Consider the following 12375-nt stretch of genomic DNA (forward strand, 5'->3'; position numbering starts at 1 on the left):
AATATAAATGGACTAAGACACTCAGCTATCACAAATATGACTTGGCTTGGGCACTCAGGATCTTGAGAAAAGGCTGTTGATCAAGTCATAGAGGGGCTTCCTCAGTTCTCTGCCCCTGACAACTTACTTAGCCTTGGGTCCCAAGTGCTGTAAGTTTATCCTAGGTGGAATGGAGAGTCTTGAAACTATGTCACCTAACAATGATTTCAGGCAGGGCTATGTCCACTGCCCTTGGAAAAATGGAACCTTGAGTCTAAACTTTTCCATAGAACACACTTCACCTTCCAACCTAAAACAACGGAAGTTTTCCAGTTGGAAATTATCCCAGAGGCAGAGGTACAGATTTCCCTTTCAGTATCTTTTCTGCCACTAATGGATTAGAAGTTCCCAGGACTTGGATTGTCCTAAGTTGTATAGTTATGGGGCAGTTACAAGTGTGATAAATACCATGTGATGATAATGGGTATATGATCTTCCCTGAGCTTCAGATCAAATTGGGTAAACTTTGAAAATATCTACTTATTACCTAAAAAAAAAATCCAGGATGAGTTTCTTGTTACATGACAGAATCACAGAATAGACTGCTTGATAGCCAGTCTTTATAATTTACTGTAATTGTCTCTGTCAATCTCTGGAGAAAAGGGGACGTGGCACCCTGGCTGAGTCTGAAAGTCTGTTTTGTTACCAAATTCCTGACAAATGGACTTGGAGTGAATGCCCCCTCTCATTGGGATGTTTTGCATGGACAACAGGATTCAAACTTGGTGTCTGGTATCTTACCATCAGTTTCTCCCCAGTGAACATTTAATCCTTCAAGACAGAGAGTAAGTAATATATTTAATATGTCTCACCTTCAAGCTTTATTTCATAAATTATAAACACCTGCTTTTTAGTGACTGCTACTTAGTCTCTTTTATTGTACCAATTGTTTTTTCCATCATAAAGAATTCAGGACACATTTATCCCAAAATAGTGCAATTTGAAGGAATCATAGAATGGCTTTCCCTTAATTTTTAGCATCCTTGTTAATAATTCCCCAATGCCAAGAGTGTGCTACAACTGTCCTTGCCTGACTCTGCAGATAGAGCTGCTGACTGTGGGCTATACATGGCAGTGGCAGAAAGAATCCAATCCACACAGATGTCCTTCCTTTCTATACTCAGGACAGGCTGCCATGATAAGGACACAGAGCTGCCATGCACAATGAGTGCATGCACTCATGCACACACGTGACAACCCCCTGGAGACTGATTTAGAGGGACCTGAGATATAGATCCACCCCTGATTTGTCTCAGGGTCAAATTCCCACCCTAACATAACCTCTTGGTGGGGATATTGACTCTTCAAAGCAGAACGGTGGGAGAAGTATCTTAATCAATAGCTCTACCAACTCAGCAAGATTTCTTGATTACATTTGTGGGCATAATCCTAATGGGATATGACAGAGGAATGCTTCCTGCTTTCTGGACAAGCAGCAGTGCTGGTCTTCTATATGACAGGAGAATCCACGTCACATGGGGTAGTCACAGAATGAGAAGAAAAGGTAGTCAAGATCCTTTAAGTCATCCTTAAGGACCCTGGACCCTTGGAAACTGTCAGATATAGGAACATGTTTTTGTGTTTCTGAAGTTGAGGCTTTCTGAATATATTTGTCTGGAAATTCAGGAACCTGGGCTCACAGAAAGCCTTGTGAAATTAATTTACAGCTGCATAAAGGGTGAAAGAACTCCAGAGAGATCTACCTTTCTCTGGGGGCATATGTTTACATTTCATGGGAAAATGAGCCCTGTGAACTTGAAGGCACCTCTAGCTTATAAAAGTGGACATGAGGGCCTACCTGGCCCTAGAAAAGATGTATTTACTTTCCAATAGGTTAGAGTGAGAATCCAGGATCCTTTCTCTTGTATCTCCAAGGAACAAAGGTTTTTTTCATCCTCCTTTTGGGAGGTTTGAGAAGGTGGCTGACTCTTCCTCCTCTAGATAAGGAGATAAAACCTGTTCCTAAACTATGATGTAGACTTTGACATTTGCATGTGTAGGACATTTGTCTCGGCTTTTATCATTCTTAACCCCAGGGTTAAGAATCAGGGTGTGAGCCAGTTAGAATGGCAATCATTAAAAAGTCAGGAAACAACAAGTGCCAGAGAGGATGTGGAGAAATACGAACACTTTTACACTGTTGGTGGGACTGTAAACTAGTTCAAACATTGTGGAAGTCAGTGTGGTGATCCCTCAGGGATCTAGAACTAGAAATACCATTTGACCCAGCAATCCCATTACTGGGTATATACCCAAAGGATTATAAACCATGCTGCTATGAAGACACATGCACACGTATTTGTATTGCGCCACTATTCACAATAGCAAAGACTTGGAACCAAGCCAAATGTCCAACAATGATAGACTGGATTAAGAAAATGTGGCACATATATACCATGGAATACTATGCAGCCATAAAAAAGGATGAGTTCATGTCCTTTGTAGGGACATGGATGAAGCTGGAAACCATCATTCTCAGCAAACTATCACAAGGACAAAAAACCAAACACCACATGTTCTCTCTCATAGGTGGGAATTGAACAATGAGAACATATGGACACAGGAAGGGGAACAACACATACCAGGGCTTGTTGTGGGGTGGGGGGAGGGGGGAGGGAGAACATTAGGAGATATGCCTAATGTTAAATGACTAGTTAATGGGTGCAGCACACCAACATGGCACATGTATACATATGTAACTAACCTGCACATTGTGCACATGTACCCTAAAACTTAAAGCATGAAAAAAAAAAGAATCAGGGTGTGAGGATCCATGTGGTCATTATTATTTGCTTTTTAAATAAATAATGATCATCTCTCTGTAATCTAGAATACCAAATGTTCACAATCAGGATAAAATTATAAAGATGAATATTAAAAACCCAACAGAAATTCAAAGGGAAAAAAATTAGGCTACATTTGTTTCTATTTCAGCTTTGTTTGTGGCCAGTCAAGAAGGAGGGTTCAAAGAGAGGTAATAGGGTAAATGGAGGGGTGGGGATTTGCCTTTAATTTATTTTTGCTGTTGGAGCTAGTTTTTTGCCAAATAAATGGGGTTGAATTGGAGTCTGTTAAATCAGGGTTTCTCAGCCTCAACACTACTGACAATGTGGGTGATAGCTCTTTATTGTGGGGTTGTCCTGTGCATAACAGGAGGTTCAGCAGCAACCCTGGCCTCAACCCACTCAATGCCAATACAACAACACCTCCCCACTTTTGGTAACAACCAAAAGTCCACACCACCCCACTTTTGGTAACAACCAAAAGTGTATCCACACATGGCCAAATGCCCAATAGGGGGCAAAATCACCCCTGTTGAGAACTACTGTCTTAAATGCACATGTGACACCATTATTATTAAGCATTTGACATAGTACTAGTCATGGATGAGATTGGGGGATCTGGTCTTCTGCATGGGCAAATTAGATTATTGCCTACTTGCCTAAAGAGGTCTTTCTAGAAACTTCCATTCAGAAAGAAAGCTCCTGCCATGTGTTCACTCTATTTAAATGATGACTAAACCCTTTAATCCATAGTGTTAGAGCTTACTCTGTGAATACCTGGGAAGGGTATCATAGTCATACAGATCCACTTGCAAGAGAGTGTCAAAGTAGATGATCAAGGCAGCAGAAGCTTTTGTTGTGATCAGCATTTGATAGAGGAGAAGGCATCAGATCACAGTGGGAAAAGGATGCAGAAAGCAAAGACCAGAGGTACCAAAAATCAGATTCACTTAATACAAAATTTTGCTAAGTATGAGCACCATTGAGCATTGAAATATGTAAAAACAGAATGCACAGCATTTGAGAATGCTGTTAAAACTCACAGTGCTAACATGGAAAATAGCCCTATTTGTGACCCTTTTTTAAATTGTAAGGGAGTGAGCAGAGAGGTCAGCTTGGGTTAAGATAAGACAGGCAGACCCCTCGACAGCTGAAGGCATGGGAGCACAGGAAGTCTGGAGATTGGGGCTGACATAGGGAAGAAGATACTCCAGGAAGAATGAATGCAAGAGCACCTTGCCTGGTTTGAATTTTCCTTAGAAATGTCTCATTGTCTGGACCCAAGATGTGGCTTATATTGAAGTTATTTATCTAAATTCTCCTCTCCTCCACTGGATTCTAGATTTTTGTGGGCAGTTCCTGGTCTTAAACATTAATATTTCTGCTGATGTGTCTAGCCCAGGATCTGTCACAATAGGAGAATGGTAAAATAAGTGAGTCCATGCCAAAGGAAACCTGATGTTCATTAGGCCTGGTGTAGTATTTCTGCCACTCTGTGTGGCTGTGCCTCAAGAAGGTCATCCCAATATGGACAGTCATTCACACCTGCCTCCTTAGACAGCCTGTAGGAGGGAAAGAGCTGGGCACCATCATGCCAAGTCCTTGAAGACTTTCAACATGAAGGAGCTAAAATTCCCAAGTATAATAGAATGTGGCTTATAAAGGTATATTAATATTCTGTGCTGCAAAACAGATAACAACAAGTTTAGAGGCTTAAAACAACATCCATTCATTTTCTCAATTGCTGTGGTTCAATAGTCCAAACCCAGCTTAGCTGGGTCCTCTGATTAGAGTCACACAACACTGTAATCAAGCATTGACTGGTTTGTGTTCTCACTGGAAAGCTGGACTGGGGAAGGATCCACTTCCAAGCTCACACAGGTGGTTGGCAGAATTAATCTCCTTGTGGTTGTAGAAATGAGGGCTCCAGTTCCTTGCTAGCTCTTGGCTGGGGACTTCCACAGCTCCTAGAGTCACCCATAGTTCTCTGCCATGTGGTCTTCTCTATAGGCAGATTGATTCCACAACATGGCGTATTGCTTCTTCGAGGTCCATAGGAGAGCAAGGGTGAGTCTGGAATTTTATATAACACAATGCAGTCGCAAAAGAGATATCCCAGCACCTTTGCCATATTCTATTGACTAGATGCAAGTCCCACCCAAACTCAGTGGGAGGGAATTGCACAAAGGCATGGACAGCAGGAAACAGGGATAATTGGGTTTTATCTTAGAATCTGTCTACCATGTGAGAAAATAAAATTTAAAATAAAATTCAGCAATTCTCCCTTGAGTAGCTTCTCTGAAGCTGTTCAGAAGAGATTTAGCAAGCATCACTTGGCAACAATTCTGATTTCCCCACTGGATGGCAAAGCCAAAGGGAAAAGAATGCCCTACAGTATAAATTTCCCCCTTTATCATGCAGTGGTAGCCTTGCAATAGGTCTGTAGGCCAGAGAGCATTAGAAACCAATCTCATTTAACACTTTGACCTACTGCCTAAACACAGTGTCTAATTAATGAAAGGGTGTGTGGAAGAGGGATGAAAGTCCAATCACTTCAGAAACCCTGGATTGAAATTCTAGAGTGTGTATTCCCAACCTTCTGACATTCCTGTGCAGGACCAAATGCTGCCTTGACATTTATGCATAGCTTACATCTTCTTTTATAATGAAGGGTAACACCTAGAACCTTCTGCCCCTGGAAACCTGGTATGTCTTTCCTTCATCCATTCTGACCAATTTCTTTTGGATTTTCCTTGGAATTTTGCTCTGTCCTCATGAGAAGTAGATTTGTTTTGTTTCAGTGGTGTTTGCCCAGACCCTATCCTTATCTACTGTTTGACTAAGCACAAAATGTTTTCTTTATCAGGTAAATGTAATTAAGAGGCCAGTCACTCAGCAAACTCAATCATTTCTGGCTGAAGGCTAAAAATAGAGGAAGAAAAAAATTCTTACAAGCCCTAAAATAGAGGAAGAAAAAAAGAGGAAGAAAAAAATTCTACAAGGAAGCAAAAGTGAATCACATTCTAAACCTCTCTGTGCAGTGACCCTTTAGTGAAGGAGGAAGGAGCCACTATTTCTACCTACTTAGCAGCAAGAGATTCTAAGTTAGCTCCTTTTCCTTCTTGAACTCCATCCCCATAAAAGGGTTATTTGAGTTTACTGTACAAATTAGAATTGTTCCTTCTCCCCATCTCCCACCCCCAATTGCCCTCTGTCCCTCAGCAGTGCCACAAATGAAGATGTGCGTCTGGCTTGCTGCCCACCATAACCCCTGCATTGTTTTCTTCTGATTCTCACAGTCGTCACTTGCAATTGTCTTTCATCCTGTTGTGTATCAACTGTATGGTTCTTTTCTTACTTTGATCCTTATTCTAAAAAACAATCACATATTTCCTCAATTTTGACAGCATGGACTTTAAGCCTTGTAAAGGTCTTTGAAGATCTCAACCCCCTCATCTTACAGTTAAGAGTAGTGGTGATGAAGCTATTGAATCATTCATCAAGAGTCATAGTGACTTTAACCAGGAGTGGAAGAGATCGCACATGAATTTTTTTAATTGATTATACACTATACTGGCTTCATGGGAGGGTACAATAGAGACCTGGTCCCAAAGTAGGATCCCTGGATTGCCAGATTTGTTGTGACTGCATTATAAGAAGACACTGTCAAGTCTCAGAAAAACCTGGAAGATGCTATAGTCAGGGAGACCCCTCTGGGGCCCAATCACTGTCCCCCACACCTGCATCACAGTCCCCTCAACCTACATCATGTACATGTCACCATCTTTCTTCTTTTCCTAGAACCCAGGCTTTCTTGCAATACCAGTGCCACACTCCTCCATCTACCAACTCTGCTCCCCAATCTCTGATATCCTAGTGAGTTCATTAGGTCCACATTCTACCACTGCCCCACTTTCTTAACTTGAAACACCACACTTTAGCCATGCCTCTACCATCCGCTGCCTGATAATTCCTGTTCCCTGTGCACCACATGACTATCAGATCTATCATTTATGGAATGCCTACCAGGTGCCCAGCATTGTGCTTGGTATTTATCATCACTAATTTATTTATTACTAATTTAATTGCCACCAAAACCTTATGAAAATGGATCTTATCCCCATTCTAGACATGAGGAGACTGAAGTTCTGAAAGATTAATGACTTGTTCACACTCATCCATTTGTTGTGGTGCCACTAGGATTTGAATCCAAGTCTGACTCTGGAATCCATGTTCTCTCTACTGCCCCAACACAGCATCCCAGTATGCCTTGAATTTTCTGGAACATTACTGATTTCAAACACTTGTCCCTTAGGACTCCTGAGTGTACACACACATATGTCAGATTATTTATTCTCAATTATGTTTAGAAAAGAGAGTACCTGGCAGGGGACAGTGGCTCATGTCTGTAATCCCAGCACTTTGGGAGGCGGAGGTGGGCAGATCACCTGAGGCCAGGAGTTTGAGACCAGCCTGGCCAACATGGTAAGACCCCGTCTCTACTAAAAATACAGAAATTAGCTGAGCATGGAAATATGTGCCTGTAATTCCAGCTACTCAGGAGGCTGAGGCAGAAGAACCTCTTGAACCCAGAAGGCAGAGGTTGCAGTGAGCTGAGATCACGCTACTACACTTCAGTGTGGGAAACAGAGAAACCGTGTCTCAGAGAAGAAAAAAGAAAAGAGAGTGGCCATATCTATGTATAAAACTAGTGACACACAATTATTCTGCCTTTGCTTTAGTGCACACATACACACACTCAGAAATACGCGTGCATATGTGTAATACATTTCATATTTTGAACAAGCAGATATTTCAACACTAAGGAATCCTAAAAATAAACAAAGGTCTGTTTGCAAAGACTCATACGATTACTGTCATCTGTCTACCTTGCACTACAAACAATTTGAAGTCACATTGATTATTTGTTTTCCCAATTTTCTCAAATATTTAACAACTCGCATCCTTGTGGGGGGATGTTGAGGAACTAGAGTGGTGTTTTCTGATTTTGTTTTTTTGGTTTTTTTGGTGGGTTTGTTTTTTCCGTCTTTGTTTGTTTATTTGTTTGTTTTTGTCTTGGTCTAATTGGCATTATATCATGTTGAAACATTTTGAGATTTTTTTGAAGTTAACTTTTTTTTCCTTTCATTTCTGAGTTTCACTCCCTTGTTTATCGTTTCCAGCATAATTTTTTTTTGGTATACCTCTAAGTAGTCCTTTGTGAATCTACACTGGATGTTTCCTGTTCTTTGTGTTGTTTCTAAAGAAACTGCAATTTTCTGGGCTCTAATTAAAGTGCCCCACAGGATACTTCAGTTTTCTTCTGCTTCATGTAATATTGTGCAATTTTTTTTATTGTGCTTTCTGCTCCTCTTTATGGATACTGAATTCTCTTCTACTGTGTTCCCTTAAATGCCCATAAGAACCATAAATGAATGTATGTTTATTATGCCTTTCAAAGTTTGAAATATAAATGTTGGATTTCTACTCTTTTGACATCCAACACTTAACATGTAGTGAGGATTGCATATTCCCAGCTAATGTGATGAGTCAATAAAGGAGGATTAGACAGTTCTGCTGATATCTACTACTAGAAATGGTGCATATAGGCAAAGGCCAAAATGAAAGAATTCTAATTTTCCTTATAGAAAAGTAATAATATCTTCTGCTTCCAGGAAGATGTATTAGGGCGTGTCAGACCAATAACACCACTGCAACAATTTTTTTTAAGCTGGATAAATTACACAACCCATGTTTTTAAAAGATTGGAAAGCTATAGTGCTATGGTTTGTATATGTCTCTCAGAATTCATTTGTTGAAAACTTAATCCCCAATATGATTAATGCCATTACAAAAAGTGCTCATGTGAATGAGTTCCCACTATTACTCTCTTGCCCTTCCACTTCTGCCAGGTGAGAACACTGCAAGAGGGCCCTTCCCAGATGCCAGCATCTTGTTCTTAGATCATTCTCCAGAACTGTGGGAAATTACATTTCTGTTTTTATTAAATGATCCAGTCTCAGGTATTCTGCTATAGCAGAACAAATGAAATAAGACCTATGGAAAAGCCAAAGATTAGAAGAACTAAAGCCCCAGAGACAGAAGAGTTCCTTCTAGTGAGATAGTCATTGCTGGCTGTTTTCTTCTTTTGGCATTATTTGCCAGTTCTGGACATCAGTTAAAGATTAGGCTTATCTTAAACTAAGGGATGCTCTTGGTAGGCTTTGGGAAGTCACATGTGGGTAGAGTGATGGCTTGGAAACTATTGTCATCTCCAAACAAGTTCCCCATGAGACTTCTGAGTTCTCTGACAGTGCTGGGAGTGGAAAAACCTAGACACAAACACAGATTAAAATTTTCTGTAATAATCTAGTGATTAAAAGACTAAGTCCCATTACAGGGAGAAGCCCTGCAGCAGACATGAAGTTGGCCTCCCTCTCAAGCTGCCAGCCGTATTTTGAGCCTACGTGCAGGAAAAATTCAAAGCCTCCGAAGGGCAAAGCATTCGAGTTGAGAAAACAGAGATCTCTCAGTCAAACATCTGGGAAAGTCATGCCCAATAAAAGCAGAGCAAAATATCCCACAGAGGGAGGGGGCCTACATAAAAACACATGGCAGGTCTCTCAAGACATTTGCCAGATTCAGTTTCTGAACTTGTACAAGGTGAAAGGCTAAGGAGCTAAGCACAAAATCTCTAAAGGGCAGAATTTTCTGGGCTAAGGAGATAAACCAAAAACCTAGAAGCACCATATACAAGAAACAAGGACTTGCCAGATGTGAAACAATCCTAAAATTGCAATCAGGCCTTGACCAAAAGCAATTTTAATTGGATTGAGGTGATCAGTTCCTCATAATATATGCCCACGTGAGGAAATTGAATCCTCAGCAGTGGAAGATATTATCTAGAGCACCTGTGATTTATTTATATGCAACACCTGAAATATAATTTTAAAAATTATTAGTCAGACAGTGGGATCTATAAGTCAGAACATGTTAAAAAAAAATAGAGGCTTCTGGTTTCAGCTCTGACAGGTAAAGAGACTAGAAGTTCTCATCCTTTACTTAAATCAAGAGAAAGCTGGAAAAATATAAATCAGTGACTTTCCTTGAACTCAACAGAAAATGGAGGTCACAGGGAAAAAGTAACATCAAAATACTGAGAAACAAATATGGAGCATAATAGTCAAGATCTGCTTATCTGGAACAGAAGCCACTGGACCCAAAAACTGGTGGGGACATTTATGTGGCAATTTTGATGAGTTGTTAGAGGCTAAAGTATAGGCTAGCATGAAAGTGAGAAAGTCCTGGGAGCCACAGTCTTAGGGGATCCTCCACACATTGTGGGCTTCACTTCCTGGAACCACACTGGGTTCTCATATTGAAGCTTTGAGAAAGATGCCCTGGCTCTGGCAGAGGAAAGGCAATCATTATGAAATATAATAAGTCGTCACAAAAAAAGGACTACTCCCTAGTGGAAAAGAATTTGCTAGTACCTTATCCTACCTGTGTGAAAGACATTTCTCTCAGTCAAGCTCCATCTGGCCTCCCTAAGGCCAAAGAGGAAAAAGCATAATCATAAAGGGTCACAGCTTCAAGGAAATAGATTAGGAATACTGCAGTCAAGAAAGACATAAGAAGGAAGTGGAAAAAGAAAGCCAAGTTACTAGAAAAAATACTGTGAAGGTCATAACCTAGAGATACAACCACACTAACACACTGAGATTTAATTATGAGATTACAGAATGCTTTCTCTTCTTCCTACCTTACCACCACAGTAACAAGTTTCTAGTATAAAAAACAATGGATTACAGCTGAAAGAGCTGTAAAATGCAGACATTATATAAGAAGGAATACATAGGGAAGCTTAAAGTCAACAAGTGAGAAAAAACAATGACATTGAAGGAACCAGAATTCTCTGGTACCTACAACTGTAGCAAACATCAAACACAGCCAGACTCCTAACCAGGTTAATGTAAAACAGCACCACAGCCCAATTTACCTCCAGTCCTACTATCAGGTACATTATGTTCAGCTTTCAACAAAAAATTACAAGGCATACAGAAAGGCTAGAAAAAACACAGTCTGAAAAGACAAAGAAAGATAAGAACCAGATTGATATTATATAGATGTTGAAATTATCAGACTAGGAATTTAAAATAACCATGAGTATTATGTTAAGGTCACTAACAGTAAAAAGTAACAACATACAATAATATATGGGTAATATAAACAAAGAGTTGGAAACTCTAAGAAAGGATAAAAAAGAAAAATATTAGAAGAAATACTGTAAGAGAAATTAAGCCCATTTGACGGGGTCATCAGTTTACATGATATGGCCAATGTATTAGTGAACTTTAGTATACATCAATTAACAACTTCCTAAGCTGAAATATAAAAAGGAAAAAAATAGAAAAAATGTTACACAGAAACAGAATATCCAAAATCTGTGGGACTTTAATATTTAATAAAAATAAACTCAGGTTCTCCTGCTTTACTCTCAAAACACAGAACACTTCACCTCTGGGCACCAAGATGTGTGAAAAATTTTCCCCACCAACAACAAATTCTGCACATTGCACAGCAGATTTTCTGGTGGACACCAGCTGAATGCCCTCTAATTTAATGAATTTGATCTACCTGCAGGTAGTATCAGATCTCACAGGATGACGAGTCAGTCCCACAAGATAGCCCCTACTTGAGTTGCCAATCACAAGCACAGACTGTGGCCTGTACTTCTGACCAAGAGGCAATAAATCAGGCTTCCCATAATTTATATTTTAGGTTTGATTACTTTTCTAGAGTGCCTCGACAGAACTCAGGGAAACATTTATGTTTGTCGGTTTATTAGAAAGAATTTTAAAAGGATACAGATAAAAGGCCAGGTGGAAGAGAGGCACAGGGTAAGGCAAGGGAAAAAGGGCAAGAACCTTTCATGCCTTCTCTGGGCACATCACCCTCCAGGAACCTTCATGTGTTCAGCTATCCAAAAGTACCCCAAACCCAAGCCATTTGGGGTTTTATGAAAACTTCTTTATATAGGCATGATTGATTAAGTCATTGATTATTGTTGATCAGCTTAACTTTCAGCCCCTCTTTCCTCCTCAGAGATTAGGGGGTGGGACTGAATGTCTCAACCCTTTAATCATGTCTTAATATTGGTCTTTCCCAGTAGCCAGCCCCTATCTTGAAGCCACCTAGGGGCTGCCAGCCACCAGTCATCTTGTTAGCTTACAAATGATGCCCTATTGCTCCAGAGATTTTAAGACTGTTGGGAGCTGTATATCAGGAAACTAGGAGAAAGACAAAATATATATTTCACAATAGTACAGGGACAATTTCAAAAGTGTAACATATGTGCAATTGTTATCCCATAAAAAGAAATAGAGAACTTAGCAAAATAACTATTTAAAATAATAATGGCCAACAATTTTCTAAAATTAATGGCATACATTGAACTACAGATCAAGGAAACTCAGAGAACACCAACCAGGAAAAATCACCCTCACCCCCCAACCAACAACCCCACAAAAAGGATATCTAGGCATACCAAATT

Source organism: Pan troglodytes, chromosome 22 (assembly GCF_028858775.2).
Source record: "Pan troglodytes isolate AG18354 chromosome 22, NHGRI_mPanTro3-v2.0_pri, whole genome shotgun sequence".
Taxonomy (NCBI): domain Eukaryota; kingdom Metazoa; phylum Chordata; class Mammalia; order Primates; family Hominidae; genus Pan; species Pan troglodytes.